General features: G+C 40.2%; 1 long non-coding RNA gene across 1 annotated transcript; it reads left to right on the top strand.

Moving 5' to 3' along the window:
* The first annotated feature begins 3,357 nt into the window (after positions 1–3,357).
* Positions 3,358–15,132, top strand: LOC118576655. Its single transcript, XR_004943969.1, has 3 exons — positions 3,358–3,384; positions 6,071–6,296; positions 15,035–15,132. It is a non-coding gene; the product is annotated as an uncharacterized LOC118576655 (long non-coding RNA).
* Positions 15,133–16,492: the final 1,360 nt, after the last annotated feature.

Genomic DNA, 16,492 nt, shown 5'->3' with positions numbered 1-16,492 from the left:
ATTCAAGCTGAGGTAGTACCTACTTTTCAGGAGTGGCTCTGTGCAACATTTTTTGGCCTCCTGAAATTCATTTAGCCCCCTTTGAAGATACCTTAAAATTTGTGAGCCTGAATGTAGCCATTATGAGACCATTAGTTTTGCTCCTTGTGAGCTGCCTGTTTTTCCTTTTTTCTTTCTTTCTTTCTTCTTTTTTTTTCCCCTTTGGTTTTTGAGACAGGGTTTCTGTGTATAGCCTTTGCGTCTTTCCTGGGACTGACTTGGTAGCCCAGGCTGGCCTCGAACTCACAGAGATCTGCCTGCCTCTGCCTCCTGAGTGCTGGGATTAAAGGCGTGCGCCACCACTGCCCACCCAATTTCTGTCTCTGTTGCTCAGATTGTAAGCCCAGCACCACTTAGAGATCTTTGGCAACAGTTAACTCTTCAGCTCTCACACGATTGAGCCTGTATGATAATGAGTATTCAGAGATGGGTAATACCTAGGGGGCACTCACCAACCTAAGACAGAGCTCCTGTGTGGCCTGGACAGGCATCTCCATGACTGATAAGATGACCTGCTGACGTCCCAAGCAACCTAAGTCAGAAGCTCATTTTTTAGTAAAAGGGGGGTCCTGTAGAGCCCTAACCCCTGTTTTGGGTAACTGTTGCCTTGCTTGCTGACCTTGACCTTGATATCCTCCCTATGCTAATTCCCTGAGAGATTCCACCCTGCTGAATGCTTAAGGGAAGTTCCTTGTCTATATATCGTGCATATTGGATGTTAACAGCTTAGATGCAAGATTGTAAAACATGGGGCTGGAGAGATGGCTCAGTGGTTAAGAGCACTTACTGTTCTTCCAGAGGTCCTGAGTTCAATTTCCCAACAACTACATGATGGCTCACAACCATCTGTGATGAGATCTGGTGCCCTCTTCTGGCCTGTAGTCATATATGCCGTATACATAAAAATAAGTAAATCTTTAAAAAAAAAAAAAAAAGATTGTAAAACATCAGAAGTGAACTTCTGCCCTCCGGGGTTCTCCCATTGTGCTGTAAGCCTGTATTTAAGACCTCCTCCCTCCTTCAATAAATAGCATTCGCCATTCAAAAAAAAAAAAAAAAAAAGGAAAGAAAGAAAGAAATTGAAGACAGCGATGTTATAAAACAGGAAGTGGTGATGGTATCATGGCCCATGAGGATGCTTGACTATCAAATTGTGCAAACAGGAAAATTGTATACTATGTGAATTATCTGTCAATAAAGATCTTATAAAAAAACTTACTTCTGTGGGAGCAAGCATAGCTGTGCCAAGTCCATCATGCAAACACATTGAACAAGGGTTCCACTAGGACTTCATTCTTAAAGGAAAGGGGGCTAGTGTTTGAGTGGTCAGAGCTCACCTCATACACTTGTAATGATGGCTAAGTTAAAATAGCACAACTGACAACCTGAACACAATTTAGAACACCAAACGAAACCCTTTTTGAACATTTTGACCTCAAAAGGTATGACCCTAAAGAAATTTGCATTTCTATCAAGTGACTTCTTTATGTTTTTAAAAACAGAATTGTGTCTTATTTAATCCTTTCACAGAAAAGACAGTACATTTTCTTTACATTTCCCACACTTATTTGTACATTTTAAAATGTCTGGTGAATTCCAGGAGTGGTAGTGTATGTCTTAATCCCAGCCTTCTGGAGGCAGAGGCAGATGGATCTTTGTCAGCCAAGACCAGCCTGATCTATATAGTGAGCTCCAGACCAGCCAGGGCTACTCAGTGAGACCCTGCCTTAAAAAAAAAAAAAATATCTGAGTGCTGGAGAGGTGGCTCACTGGTTAAAGTACTGTCTGCTCTTTCAAAGGACCCAGGTTCTATCCTCAACATGCACATGGTGGCTAACAGCCATCTGTAAACCCAGTCCAGGGGATCTGTTGTCCTATTCTGGTCATGTTAGCACTGAATGCACATAGTCCAAAGACATATCTACTAAACAAATCTTTCTAAAAAGCCAAGTGGGACCAACTGTGGTGTTACACTTCCTGTATCATACCTATAAAAAGAAACAGAAGTAGTTTTTGTTTAACTGGCTTTAACTAATGATGCCTCAGATCAGCTCAAGCCACCCTGGCCTGGGAAACCAGAGAGGATCCCAAAGCAAACTGAATTGCAAGACTACCTGTGTCAGCCAGCTCTGAGTTGGATTTAGGATTCACTGCTGGTCTGAATGAGAATGGCCCCCATAGGCTCATGTATTTGAATGTTTGGTCCATAGTAGAGAAAACAGTTTTGAAGGGATAGGAGACGTGGCCTTGCTGAACAATATTTTTCACTGAGGGTGGGCTTTGCGGTTTCAAAACCCTGCATCATTCCCAGTTAGCTCTCTCTCTGTCTTGTGCCTATGTGTCGGCTGTAAGATTTCAATGACTGCTCTGTCTTCATGCCTGACTGTGTACTGCCATCTTCCCTGCCATGATGATCATAGACTCTAACCCTCTGGAAACATGAGCCCCCAAATTAAGTACTTTCTCTTATAGTTACATTGATCGTGGAATCTTGTCTCAGCAAATGAAATGTAACTAAGACAGACACTATATGAAAGAATGAACAGGGGGCTGGAGACATGGCTCAGAGGTTAAGAGCATTGGCTGCTCTTCCAGAGGTCCTGAGTTTAATTCCCCCCAGCAACCACATGGTGGCTTAAAACCATCTTTAATGAGATCTGGTTCTCTCTTCTGGTGTGCAGGCAGAACACTGTATACATAATAAATAAATAAACCTTTAAAAAAAAAAGAATGAACATAAGAAAGAACGTCCTTGGCCAGGCGGTGGTGGTGCATGTCTATAATCCCAGCACTCGGGAGGCAGAGGCAGGCAGATCTCTGTGAGTTCGAGGCCAACCTGGGCTACCAAGTGAGTTCCAGGAAAGGCACAAAGCTACACAGGGAAACCCTGTCTCGAGAAAAAAAATTTCTTGTGCTTCCACCCACATGGACACATGCACATACAGACTATGCCCGTACATACATACAATAAGAAACAATTAAAAAAAGCTAGGATGGCTTGTCACCCTCTGTGATAGTTTGAGTGTAATTGGCTCCCATAATCTCACAGGGAGTGGCACTATTAAGAGGTGTGGCTTTGTGGGAGAAATGTTGGAGAAAGTGTTTCACTATGTGGGTGGATTGTGAGGTTTCCTCTGCTCAGGATACTGCCCAGAGTGTCAGTCAACTTCCTGTTGCCTCCAAGATGTATGACTCTCAGCTCTTCCTCCAGCACCATGTCCGCCATACTCCCTGCCATGATGATAATGGACTGAGTCTCTGAAACTATTTGCAAGCCACCCTAATTAAATGTTTTACTTTACAGGAGTTACTTTGGTCCTGGTGTCTCTTCATAGCAATAAAAACGTAAGTAAGACACCTTCCTGTTCATCTCATCAGTGGAAACAGAGCTGTCTACGCTGAGTGTTAGATACCCATTTTGGCGTATGCAGAATCAGAGAGGTGAGATCTACCTCTCCAAATTTGTCTCTGTGGTCCTAAACAACTGTGTGCTCTCAGACAGTGTACACCTCTTCTGACCACACCCTGTCCTTGCATTGTAAAGGCAGGGTAGCTAGAACAATCTCATAGATATCATTATGCACCTGTGGGTGATATATTGTGTACCCTAATAAAGCTTTCCTGGGGATCAGAGAACAGAACAACCACAAGATTAGACATAGAGGCCAGACAGTGGTGACAAACATGACTTTAATCCTATCACTCAGGAGGCAGAGATCTGGCTGGATCTCTTTGAGTTCAAGGCCACACTGGAAACAGAACCAGGCATGGTGGTACACACCTCTAATCCCAGTACTTGAGATCTTATATCTTTGCCTGGAAAAGACACTTGCCTTTAATCCCAGGAAGTGATGGCAGGAAGCAAAAATGTATATAAGGCATGAGGACCAGGAACTAGAGCCTTTTTAAGTAGCAGTTCAATTGAGACCCTCAGGGTTGAGGACTCAGAGGCTTTCAGTCTGAGGATTCGTGGAAACAGGATCAGCTGAGGAGTTGGTGAGGTTGCTGTGGCTTGTTCTGTTTCTCTGATCTTTCAGTTTTTACCCCAATATCTGGCTCCAGGATTTTTGGGTTTTTTATATTATTAATAAGACCTTTTAAAAGTCATGTTACATGCACCTCTCTCCAATTCTGTATATCCTGGTCATGGCTGGGCCTCTTCTTCCTGTACCCCTGAGTGAAGTTGTCAATTCCACCAATCAGGTGCATCAAAACGACCAGAAAGGATGGAGTTAAATTGTCCCAAGCATGGGGAACCCCACAGATATCTGGGTCTGAACCCTAGTAAATTGTGGAAGGCAGGAATCTTCTGAAAAGATTCCTGTGACATGGTGAGTAGTAACAAAGATGTGCACCATGGTCTTGGACATGGGCACTGGCAGACACTGAAGAACTGCTCATTCAGTGCCTCACCAGATAACACTACCAAGTATTGACATGGTCCTTAGTGATGGCACTTACCATGAATACAGTGATGTGTGTGTGGTGGCCTGTGTCACCCATGACATGCTTCTTCAACAAGTAGTTAATCAAAAATAGGAGAAGACCAGATTCTGACTGCCCAGAGGGACTTGGTCTTCCACCGATGGTACATAGTGTCACCAATGTTATATTATTTAAGAGTCTATCAGATGCTCAAATAAGAAAGCTAGGAAAATAGTTCCCAAATAGAAGAATTTCTGAACATTCTTATTTGATAGCCAGTAAATCAAGACGTGACTATACACCTTTATGACGAAGGCAGTGGAGTGCATGATAGAATTTATCAGTGAAGATCAATGACTTCATTAGAGAAGTTGTAGATGTCATCGTCTTGTTAAATAAGAAACACAGAGCCAATTGCAGAGTTAAAAGCCAAGAGGTCAGAGCAATAGCTGGGAGCTGAAAACCTTACCCTTCACTGTTGCTCTGTCTTTCCTCTCCGCAAGAGACCTACTTCCTGTGTCCTGCCTTTTATATAGATTTTCTGTCCTGCCTTCTCATTGGTTGTAAACCCAACCACATGACCTCCTCGTCACTGCCTGTCTGTACAGACCTCCAGGTCTTCTACGGTTGGTATTGAGATTAAAGGCATGTGTCACCATGCTGGCTGTATCCTTGAACACACAGAGATCCGCCTAGCTCTGCCTCCCAAGAGCTGGGATTAAAGGCGTGCACCATCACTGCCCAGCTGCTTCTCTGGCTTGCTCTGACCTCAAGGCAACTTTATTAATATACAAATAAAATCACATTTCAGTACAAATAAAATATTACCACAAGAAGTATTTAGCAATTTCACAGCTGTTCTAATATTGGAAACATAATCAGTCTTTCCTTATCAATTCCTTCAGTGATACAAACTTGTTCTGTAATTGACAAAAATATCATGGGCATTGTACCTGATTGTTTGCATTATTGTTCTCAACTAATTGTGGCCCACTGAGGTCCTGAAGACTTCACTGCCTTGATGCTTGATGATGATCACACAGAAAATGATGTTGGGGTTTAGATCAGTACCAGTAGTCTCTCTCTCTCTCTCTCTCTCTCTCTCTCTCTCTCTCTCTCTCTTTCTCTCTCTGTGTGTGTGTGTGTGTGTGTGTGTGTGTGTGTGTGTGTGTGTTTCTCTGTGTGACTATGTGGTTCTCTGTGTTATATATATATATATATATATATATATATATATATATATATATATATATATATGTATTTGTCTGTGTATGTCTATTTCTATGTCTATTTATGTATTGTGTGTGTAGTATTGTGCATATGTTCTCTACATAAATTTGTGTCCATGCAAAAATGCATATATGTGTGTGTGTGTGTGTGTGTGTGTGTGTGTGTGTGTGTGTGTTGTTTCTTTTCAAAGAATTAAAATCCTAGAAATGTGATGATAATTTTGTCATTGTTCTTTCATTAACTTTTCTCCCCTGGGCACATTTAACAAAGTTGCATTTTGAGGGAGAGATTAAGCTGAGTAAGATGAACTCAGAACAGATTTTTTTTTTACTTCATTAGGGGCACACTGCAGTGTATAATGCTCCCTGTTTTCCAGATGAACTCCTTCTGAAGAAGACCCACTTCACTAATCCTATTGGAGAAGTAGTGAATATGACCAGAAAGAAATATTACAGACAGATTATGACATTTTTCCAGATTCGGAATTTCCCACATAGTCTTGGACTTAAGGAGAAAATAGCAAAGTTTAACCCATGTCTTCCGCATGGTCAGCAGCTCTGTTTATCTGAAGACATGATAGAGTGGGTCATAGGAGTGGACAGGTGAGTCTGATGTAATGGTACCAGTTTACACTACACAGCTGTGGCTGCTTTCAGTGGGGCCATCTGTGCTTCCTAGCTTACTGTACTGAAGTGGGTCATCATGTAATAATTATTTCTACTCCCCTACAACTGGCACAGTAGAAACAATAGCTGTCACACAAATGCAGCATTTCAATGCAGATCTGAAAAAATGAGTTCCTTCTCCATTTCCTCTTCTTTAAACTTTTATTGATTCTTTGTGGATTTCACCATGCATTCCCGTCCCACTTATCTCCCTGTTCCCTTGCATCCTATCTGCCCTCTGCCCTTGTAACCTCCCCCAAAACAAAACCAAGCTTAAAAGAAAAACCAAAAACCAAAGAAATAAAACAAAACAACAAAAACAAATAATCACAGTAACAGTAACAAAAAGAAAAAGGAAAGCAGAGGAATCTTGTAGAAGCTGCAGTGTGGCCCATTGAGACACATTTACCCTTTAGTGCATTCATCTTTACTTGGAAGTGTTCATTAGCAGGGTCATTGATCTGGCTCTAGGCCTAGGTCTCTGCCACGCCACTGACACTGAGCTCTCCCCGGTGCTCCTCACTGACACCCGGTCGTTGTCTGGTATCATAGAGATCATGCTTTGGAATCTGCAGGTTAGGCCTCAGTGGGATACAGGGCCTGTGTGTTGTGGTTGGTGTAGGGCAGGGTTAGTTCTGTCACTAGTTACCCCTGAGCCAGCTGTCTCGCCTGCCACAGGTAGCAAGCAGTGGAGGGGGGAAGGGCATCTTTCCCTCACCCATGCCACCATGATTGGGTGGGGTAGGCAGGGTCACTTTCTGACCCTCATGTCGTCAAGGTCAGCTCACCTGTGTCCCCGCCCCCAGCTCTAGTGTGCTTTCCAGGTGAGGTGCATGCTTATAGTGAGGGGTGAGGCTATCTTTCTCCAGTGTGGAGGGAAGCTCTCCTCTGAGGAACAGGGCCAGCTAGCCTGCTGTGATATTCAGGGAGGGACAGGACCAGCCACCATAGGACCAGAGAAGGACTGGGCTGGCTCAGCACAGCATAGTTCCAAAGACCCTGGTGTTAACATGGGCCGTGAACTTCACAACAGGCCCCACCTGCAGCAGGACCATGGACCCAGATATGCACTTAGCAGCAGCTTCGAATATAACATACACATTTTAGGTCTAGATGCAGGAATGTGCCTTTATGAAATATGTGTTGATGTCAAACAGAATCCCAGTATCATTCTCAGATGGAAAGCTATAATCAGCAAAAGTATGCTTCAAAATTATGTAATTGTCAACCTTGCTTAAATATGCACACTTGATGGATATTGTCTGAAGCGGGGTTCACCTGATTATTCTAAAATTGATCAGTGATGTCAGTGAAAAGATCCATGTATTGGCATGTCCACATTCATAAGCTTGTTTCTGGAAAACTGACCATTCCAAAAATACAAACTATGTGACACATGAGACCGTCCTCCCTCATTAATACAAAAAGACACAAGTCCATCTCATGTACAAAATGGCCATAAATATATTTTTTTGAGCATAATTTATAATAGATTGTTTTAGAACTTCAAGTCTTAAGTCCATGGAAATTCATGGCCTCACAGTATAAAATCAAGTGAAGAGGGCTGGAGAGATGGCTCAGAGGTTAAGAGCACTGACTGTTCTTCCAGAGGTCCGGAGTTCGATTCCCAGCAACCACAAGGTGGTTGTAATGAGATCAGGTGCCCTCTTCTGGCATGCAGGAATACATGCAGTTAGAAGACTGTAAATATAATAAATAAATAAATCTTTAAAAAAAAAAAAGGGCCGGGCTTTGGTGGCGCACACCTGTAATCCCAGCACTCGGGAGGCAGAGGCACATGGATCTCTGTGAGTTCGAGGCCAGCCTGGTCTACAGAGCTAGTCCAAGACAGACTCCAAAGCTACAGAGAAACCCCGTCTCAAACAAACAAACAAACAAACAAACAAAAAACTTGAGTGAAAATATTATGGAACAATCGCTGCTATATAGGTGAAAGATTTAAAGACATAATCTTGACTATAAGAGAAGAAAAAGCAGGTAAATAAAGCAAAATAAACACTTTCAATAACATTGCAAGTGCTAGAAAATTAAAGATTTGAATGGTTTCAACAATAAAAATTTTCAGAGAAATGTAGACATGACACTGATCTGGGGACCATTAACCACTGAAGCATTCATTCTTCTTGATACTCCTTTTTGAGTTTATCTGTCAGAAACAAAGACTGGAATTCTTGTTGAAATTTCAATTCCAGGTATCAAAAATGCAAAACTAAAATTAATACAACCCTGTTAAGGTCAATCCCTGAACCACAAAAAAATAACCCCAAACTGAAATGATGCCAGAAAATCTTGTCAAAATTCCTACAGACAGAAGCATGAAAGGGTCTATTTAGAAGGATGAAAGAAAATCACTGTGAACCTTATCACTGCACCCAGAAACATGGGCTCTTAAAAATTATGGAGAAGAAAGGGCATATGAAATAGTTTATAAAATGACAATAGTCATCCACTCAAGCTGCAATGAAGATAATAATTAGAGACAAAGTATACATAGAAAAATCAGAGAGAAATTAGCTATGACAACCCAGGTAATAAGGTATTTTACAAAAGAAATACATAAATAGGAGAATTGCAGAGTACCAGATTATTTCTAACACACAAAACTAGCAAACTGTCATTTCTAACTAGAAGGAAGTAAATTACTATCCCTAATTTTACCCAGAAAAAAATATTTTAAAAATTACAAATAAAAGCCCTATGATCTTAAAATACCAGTAGAAAAAGATATGTCATAAGACAAAATTCAGGAGATTTTATGATACACTCCTAAAGGAAACAGGAAGAAATGGAACACTGTAAAGGTATGTTATACTGAGAACAACATTATAGTGCAGGGGGGAAAATGAACAGGATTAGCAGAAAAACTAAAAGGACAGCAATATAATATGTGCTCCAGAAAAAATGTGAGTAAGAAAAAGAATTAAGGAGAAACAGGTAGAAAAGGCACCAAATTCCTTTATAATGATGATGTGGTCAGGCAAAAAGCTTTCCATAGTAACCACCAGAAAAATGTTAGATTTGCCAAGTGCTTCACATGTTATTGAAAAGCACAAAACTAACAAAAAATGACTACTCTATTTATTAATAATGAAAATGTGAAAAGTAATTTAGAAACTTAAGCCATTCAGGTTGTTTCTGAAAAATCTAGGAAAAAACACAAAGAAATGTTGAATTCACTTCTATGAAGAAAATTTCAAGGCACTTAAGAGAAAAATGAAAAGTAATGGTACACAAAGAAATGACCTTCCATGTAAACTGATTAATGAGTGAAATGGTGTATGTGGTTTGTTTTAGCTAGAGTTTATATTGCTGCAATGAAACATCATGACCAAGGAGCAAGTCAGGTAGGGTAGAGTTTATTTGGTTCACATTCAATGTTGTTGTTTATCATTGAAGGAATTCAGGACAGGATCATAAACAAGCCAGACCTGGACTCAAGGGCTGATGCAGAAACCATGTAGAAGTATTGCTTACTGGCTTACTTCCCCTAGCTTGCTTAGCCTGCTTTCTTATACAAGCAAGGACCACTAGCCCACCAACCACAATGGGATGGTACTCTCTCATCAACCCCTAATTAAGAATTATGTCAGATCTTCTGAAGGCATTTTCTAAATTGAGGTTCTCTCCTCTTTGAAAACTTGTATCAAGTTGACATAAAACTATCGTGCACATGATTATATTATTAAGAGCAATCAGCAGAACTGATGCAATCTGATAAGCAATTACTGATATTTTCCACAAATGTAGATATAGAAACAGTCATATGGACACAGGAAAACCACAAATACTGAAATTATCCTTAAAAATATTATTACTGGGGACATCACATAAGATATGAACATATGTCTTGATAACAGAGGCACAAGGACAAAGCGAGTATGGTCCTACATAAAAAACAAACAAACAACAAAAAAAAAAAAACCATAGAATATTGTACAGAACAGAGATCCCAAAAAGAAACACAAAGTATGCCAAATACATCAAAAAACAACCCAGGAAGAGAGAGAGCACACTGAACATTCAGTGCTGGACAAAATGATTATCCATGTTTAGACAAGTGATATTAGGTCCATCTCTCTCACCCTACAAAAAAGTAAACACTAACTAGAACAAGGAACTTCCTAGAAAACTTGAAATTCCAAAGTGCTAGAGGAAAGTATGATTGAATACTCCATTATTTAGAAATAAGCAAACACACTCTGAAAGAGATTCCAGGAACACAGAAAATAACCAAGAAAAATGACAAAGGGATTTCATGGAATACAAAGCAGTGTGAGTCAGAAAAGTACACAAAGAATGAATGGTAGCTAATAAAATGTAATAAATACTTAGGCTTTACTCACGGTGGGATATATATATAACACAACAGGCTGCTTGATATAAGCAAATGATGTTCCAACTATCTATACAAAGGAGCTTGGGATGGGAACAAGAGCTTTCAATGAGCTAAGAATGGAGAGCATACTGGGTATTGCAAAATTGACAGCAGTTGTTTAATGAAAGGCAGGTGACAATAGTTCCCCTCATGAAATAAGGTTTAGAGGAAGAAGAGCCCCAAAAGCGTGAATGAGGAACTTGGCACTGTGTTCTTTATATAGTATCATGAGGCAAGAGTGAAGTTCTAGGTGACAGCCTCACAAGCTCACAGCCCAGGTGAAGAACAGCTTCCACACTGATTGAAGAAGAAGGCAGGGGAAGATGTTGTTTTCTCCAAATGAACAGAAAATTAACTCCAGTATGCACACACAGTCTCATCCCCACATCAGTCACTTTCTGAGGAAAGGTTTGAGGGACTCCAAAATCTTCCACCAGAGCACATTGCTATCAGCAATTGTAGGTTAGCAGACAAAACCTAGGGATATGGAGTTTGTGATCCCTGGGAAGACACCACAGTCTCAAGCCAATGCACTTGAAAGATTTATTGATTAGGTAGCTTGGGCATGTTCCTAACTAGCTCAAATAAATTAACCTGGTGTGGGACATTTTGATTACACTGTGTGAAACTCCTAAAACTGCCAATAAAGTTGACCTTGAATCAGGGTGTGGAGTTAGCAATGTGCTGACCAGAATTAACCATAGAAGTTTTGTTGGACCCAGATTAGAATAGAGAGACACAGGAAGGAATGGGGGGGCTTGGAAAGATTCATGGCCTTTTCCATATGGAAAGCATGGAGAGGCAAGTTTCTCCATTGCTCTGTATATCTATCAATCTTTTATCCCAATATCTGACACCTGAGTTTTATTAAATAATAGAATAAAAAACAATCACTTCATTAATCTATTTGTGTAGATAGAGTTTTCCTGCCTGGCCCACAGTCAGAACAAATCTTTCTCACATGCCAGTCCCACAGTCGCTCAGACCCAACCAAGTAAACACACAGAGACGTATATTGCTTACAAACTGTATGGCCGTGGCAGGCTTCTTGTTATCTACTTCTTCTATCTTAAATTAACCCATTTCTATTAATCTATACTTTGCCACGTGGCTCATGGCTTACCAGTATCTTTACATGTTGCTTGTCATGGCAGCGTCTGGCAGCATCTCTCTCTGCCCCAGGCTTTACTTCCCAGAATTCTCTTCTTTCTTGTCCCGCCTATACTTCCTGCCTGGCCACTGGCCAAACAGCATTTTATTGATACAGAGCAATATCCACAGCATATTTGTATTAATCTACATTCTGCCATGTGGCTCATTGCCTCTCCTCCATATTGTGTTCCTGATTCCTCCATGACTCGCTGGTGAAATCCGTGTGCTGCTGATTTCTCCCAGAATTCCTTTATCTGGAAATCACATTTCATTTCACTCTACCTGGTAGACACAGTACATGTATTGACCAAGTGTGTCATACTGTCTTGGATGACATACATGTCTATCTGCCAAATATTATAGTTTTCTCAAAATGATAATAAATTTGTCATCTAGTTTAGATGACAAACTAGTTAGAGTCATTCTTACCATCATCTAAGAAGGCTTTACATGGTTCACTTGGGTAAAACATATTTTTCCAATTTACTCCTCCTTTCAATGTGGACCTGTTTTCTAAGTTGCATGCACACTTTTGTGTGAGAAAACCAGTCCCTTGAAATCCACGTGAATGCATTTATAGGTAGAATATTATAATTTAAGCCGTATGTCTTTAAATGGGATGTCTGTATGCTAAATGTTAAAATTAAGTGTTTTTCAACTTTCCTAAAGCTGTGAGCCTTTAAAACAGTTCTGTGTACTCATATGTGGATATACCTGCATGTGAGCAGACCTGCCTGGAGATGGATAGAGGAGCAGTCCCTCAGTTCCAAAGATCATCAGAAATGTGTTTTTCAATAGTCTTAGGTGACTCCTGATTAAGGGTAGTTTGAACCTCCAAGGGGTCTCAAACCACGGGTTGAGAAGCATTGTCTCAGACAATGTGGAGACAGAATCATCCAGGAGAATGCATGGCAGAAACTACATGATGGCTGCTAGAGAGAAAAGACTTCATTCTCAGGGTATGCCCTTGGAATTAATCACTGATTTATGCCAGATCCTTCAGAATCCTATCACCTATCTTCCCGAACATGCTACAGCTGTGTCTTGGTATTCTTCCAGGCAGTTTTCAGATTCCCAATTAGTAATATATATGACTACAGTGATGCCCTTCACTTCCTGGTTGTTATAGATTTCCTCTCTGGCAATCCATATGTAAGTAAGAATGTGTGACTTACACACATATGTGAATATAAACACATACATCATGTTAATGCATATATCAAAATTAAGGACTCATTGTGAATGTTGCAATACTATTACTACACATATTCATGACCATGGAATAAGTATATACATAGCACTTTGTCACAGTGACATTACATTTAATCAAATATGAAATAGTTTTCTTGATATTTAATGGTTTTAATTGATATTTAATCTTGATATTTGGATGGTTTCTTTCCTTGCTACTGCTCAAGTGCTTTAGAGTCACAATGGGAGAGAAGATGTCATTTAATACTACCATCATTCTACCTGATCATCCTGGTCATTGTGTGGACTGAGGCTATATTTACCTCTCATGATTTGGGGGAACTGTTCTAACATTTTTTCATCATATAGAAATAACACACAGCTCCAAATTTCTTATGACCAAATTAAACAATAGTTGAAAAACTGTTCAAAGGACCTACATAAATAAAATACCAAAATCTCTCAAATCAATGATGGATATTTACCACACTAAGAATTTAAAAGAGCTGGGCGGTGGTGGCACATGCCTTTAATCCCAGCACACAGGAGGTATAACCAGGCAGATCTTTGTCAGTTTGAGGCCAGCCTGGATTACAGAGTGAGTTCCAGGTACTCGATGAGCTAAGTGAGATGAATGAAAACTAAATGAAGGATAGTAACAATATCATCAAGAATATTAAGACAATAAACATAAAACCATCTTGTAGTGCTTACATCTTCAAGTATTAGGCAATAGTTGAAAAATTATCAACTTTGATGAAGGAAACAGACATAATTCATTTTTCACTGACTCTATGCAGCAGAAATCAAAGGGCACAAGGATTGAGAATTCATTGTTTTAAAACTAACAAAAGGAGAAAGTAATTAGGAGCAGCAATAGAATCAGGATGTGTTGTTCTGAAGCTGGTTCCATGAGACAATCAGTGGAATTCACAGGATCAACATGTGACTTAAGGGGGAATCAATTCACAACCCTTAATTCAACTTATTTCCTGACCAAATGCTGAATCCTGTTGGTCCATCGGACCCATTTAGAAAGGAAGAAATTGTCCCTTCTCTATCACATCTGATTGATTACTCTGGAGGTTTTGGAGCATCAGTGCCCAGGGTAGAAATTAATGATATAGAGACTCAAAGAATAGACAGAGTCAATGCACAGACTTCTTGCAGTAAAGAGACACAGATAGTGACAAACTCTTCTTCACCAATCCAAATAAGAGACCAAATCTCAAAAAGTGATATAATTAGATCTGAAAAAGGGATGCTACAATATATGTCAATGACATTAATGTTACCTTATGGAGTACTGTGGAAATTGATACAATATTAATGAGAATTCAAGAAGAAAAGGATGATCTCCTAGAAACAAGTAAACAATTCAAACTCCTATGTCATAAAACTAGGCCAAACAATAAACAAGTAATGAAACAGATGCAGTAAGAGTTTCCTCTAACAGTGCCTGAGGACTGGACAGATTCAGCACTGAATTCTTTGAAAGGTCACTACCCACTGGAACATGTGGCTCTGGAAAGCCTTGCCCTTCTCTCCCATTCCCTCTGCCTTGCTAAAGGCATTAGATTACACCTTTAAAGCTAACCACCAAGGTCTATATTCCCTTATTTCACCATTTGATCCTCCTGAGGTTTTCTCCCAAGGTCCAGCTGTGGAAGTATTGAAGTCCCAAAGGGGCTTCTGATTAACACACCAATTGAAATTAATTACCTCATCCCAACATGGGGTTCCCCTTTACCTTTATAAATTGACATTTGCTTTTGTGCCACATCTCTAATCCCTGTATCCAGCAGCAGTGTTCTGTCCCCCCAGGACAAATATCCCTGTCCCTTTTCCCTTGTCTCTTTCCCATTCTCCTCTGTCTCCTTTACCACTCACTGCATGCTAGCCAGTCTAACACAGTTTCTCTTCTTTTCTTCTTAAGAATTCCACCTGTGGGGCCACTGAGGCAGACAGGTCTCAACTATAATAAAACCAGAGACGCAGTTGTAATAAAAACCAGAAACTGAGCTACCACCCGCTGAAGAGTTAGTGAAAACAAGCTCCTAATCAAGAGCTTGGAATAGGGATGCCTTTAATCCCAACACCCTGGGAAGGAGCCATCTCCATGGGACGGGACCAGAACAGATCTGAACACTGTCTGAGGCCAACACAGGGCCCAACTGACAATCCTGCGAAACCCAACAACTTGGAGTTGAAATCAGCTGAAATCCATCTGGGAGAGAATTCAGAAACCTACAGTTTGCAGTCTGAGGACACAAGTACAGCTGAGAAGTTGATGAATGAGCAAAACATGACCTGAGAAAACAAAAGAAGGCACAGCCCAGCCACCTAACCAGATCACCAGAATCGTAAATATACACTTCACCAACTGAGAAAATGTAAGCTCCCATCTCCAGACTTGCAGATCAGGTCTCTAACTTCTATGCCCTACCCATTGGTGTCCCAGCGACCAGACAGCTACCTTTCCCTGCTTCCACCCCTGCAGAAAAATAAATAAATAACCCCTACGAACCTAACAACCACTGAAACACTCTATACCAACTGGGAACAACTGCTCCCAGAGAAGAACCCACTAACACTGATTTGACTAAGCTGATCCTGCAGAACCAGAGCCCATCAGCACCAATTTAACAAAGAAATCCTAGTGAACCTAGACTAACAATTAGAACAAGAGAGTCACCTTCAGACACAGACACTGCCTACACCAAACAGAGGAAGAGATGAGTAGATGCCAGTGCAAAAACACAGGCAACAACATGAAGACCTTTATGACAACAGCACAACCTAGTGATTCTACATCTACAAGACGTGAACATCCCAAGGCAGAAGAAACAGAAGAAATCAACCCTAAAAATGATTTTAAGAAGATGATAGAGTCAGTTAAAGAGGAAATTAAAAACTCCATTAAAGAAGAAGTGAAAAACTCCCTTAGAGAGGAAATAAAAAATTCCCTTAAAGAGGAAATGAAAAACTCCACTAAAGAGGAAGTGAAAAACTCTGTTAGAGAGGAAATAAAAAATTCCCTTAAAGAAATGGAAGAAAAAACAAACAAAAAATTAGAAGAAATCAAAGAAAGCCAAGAAAAAGCAATTAAAGAGATGCAGGAAGCAATCCAAAATCTGAAAAATGAAATTGAGGCAATAAAGAAAACACAAACTGAGGGAATGCTGGAAATAGAAATCCTGGCTAACTGAACAGGAACTACAGAAACAAGCATAACCAACTGAATACAAGAGATGGAACAGAGAATCTGGGACAATGAAGACACAATAGAGAAAATAGATGTATCAGTCAAAGAAAACACTAAAGACAAAAAAGTTGATAACATAAAACATCCAAGAAATTTAAGACTCCATGAAAAGACTAAACCTAAGAATAA

This window comes from Onychomys torridus, unplaced genomic scaffold (assembly GCF_903995425.1).
Source record: "Onychomys torridus unplaced genomic scaffold, mOncTor1.1, whole genome shotgun sequence".
In the NCBI taxonomy this organism is placed as follows: domain Eukaryota; kingdom Metazoa; phylum Chordata; class Mammalia; order Rodentia; family Cricetidae; genus Onychomys; species Onychomys torridus.
The sequence above is the reverse complement of the archived record's forward strand: the minus strand, read 5'-3'. Positions and strand labels throughout refer to the sequence as shown.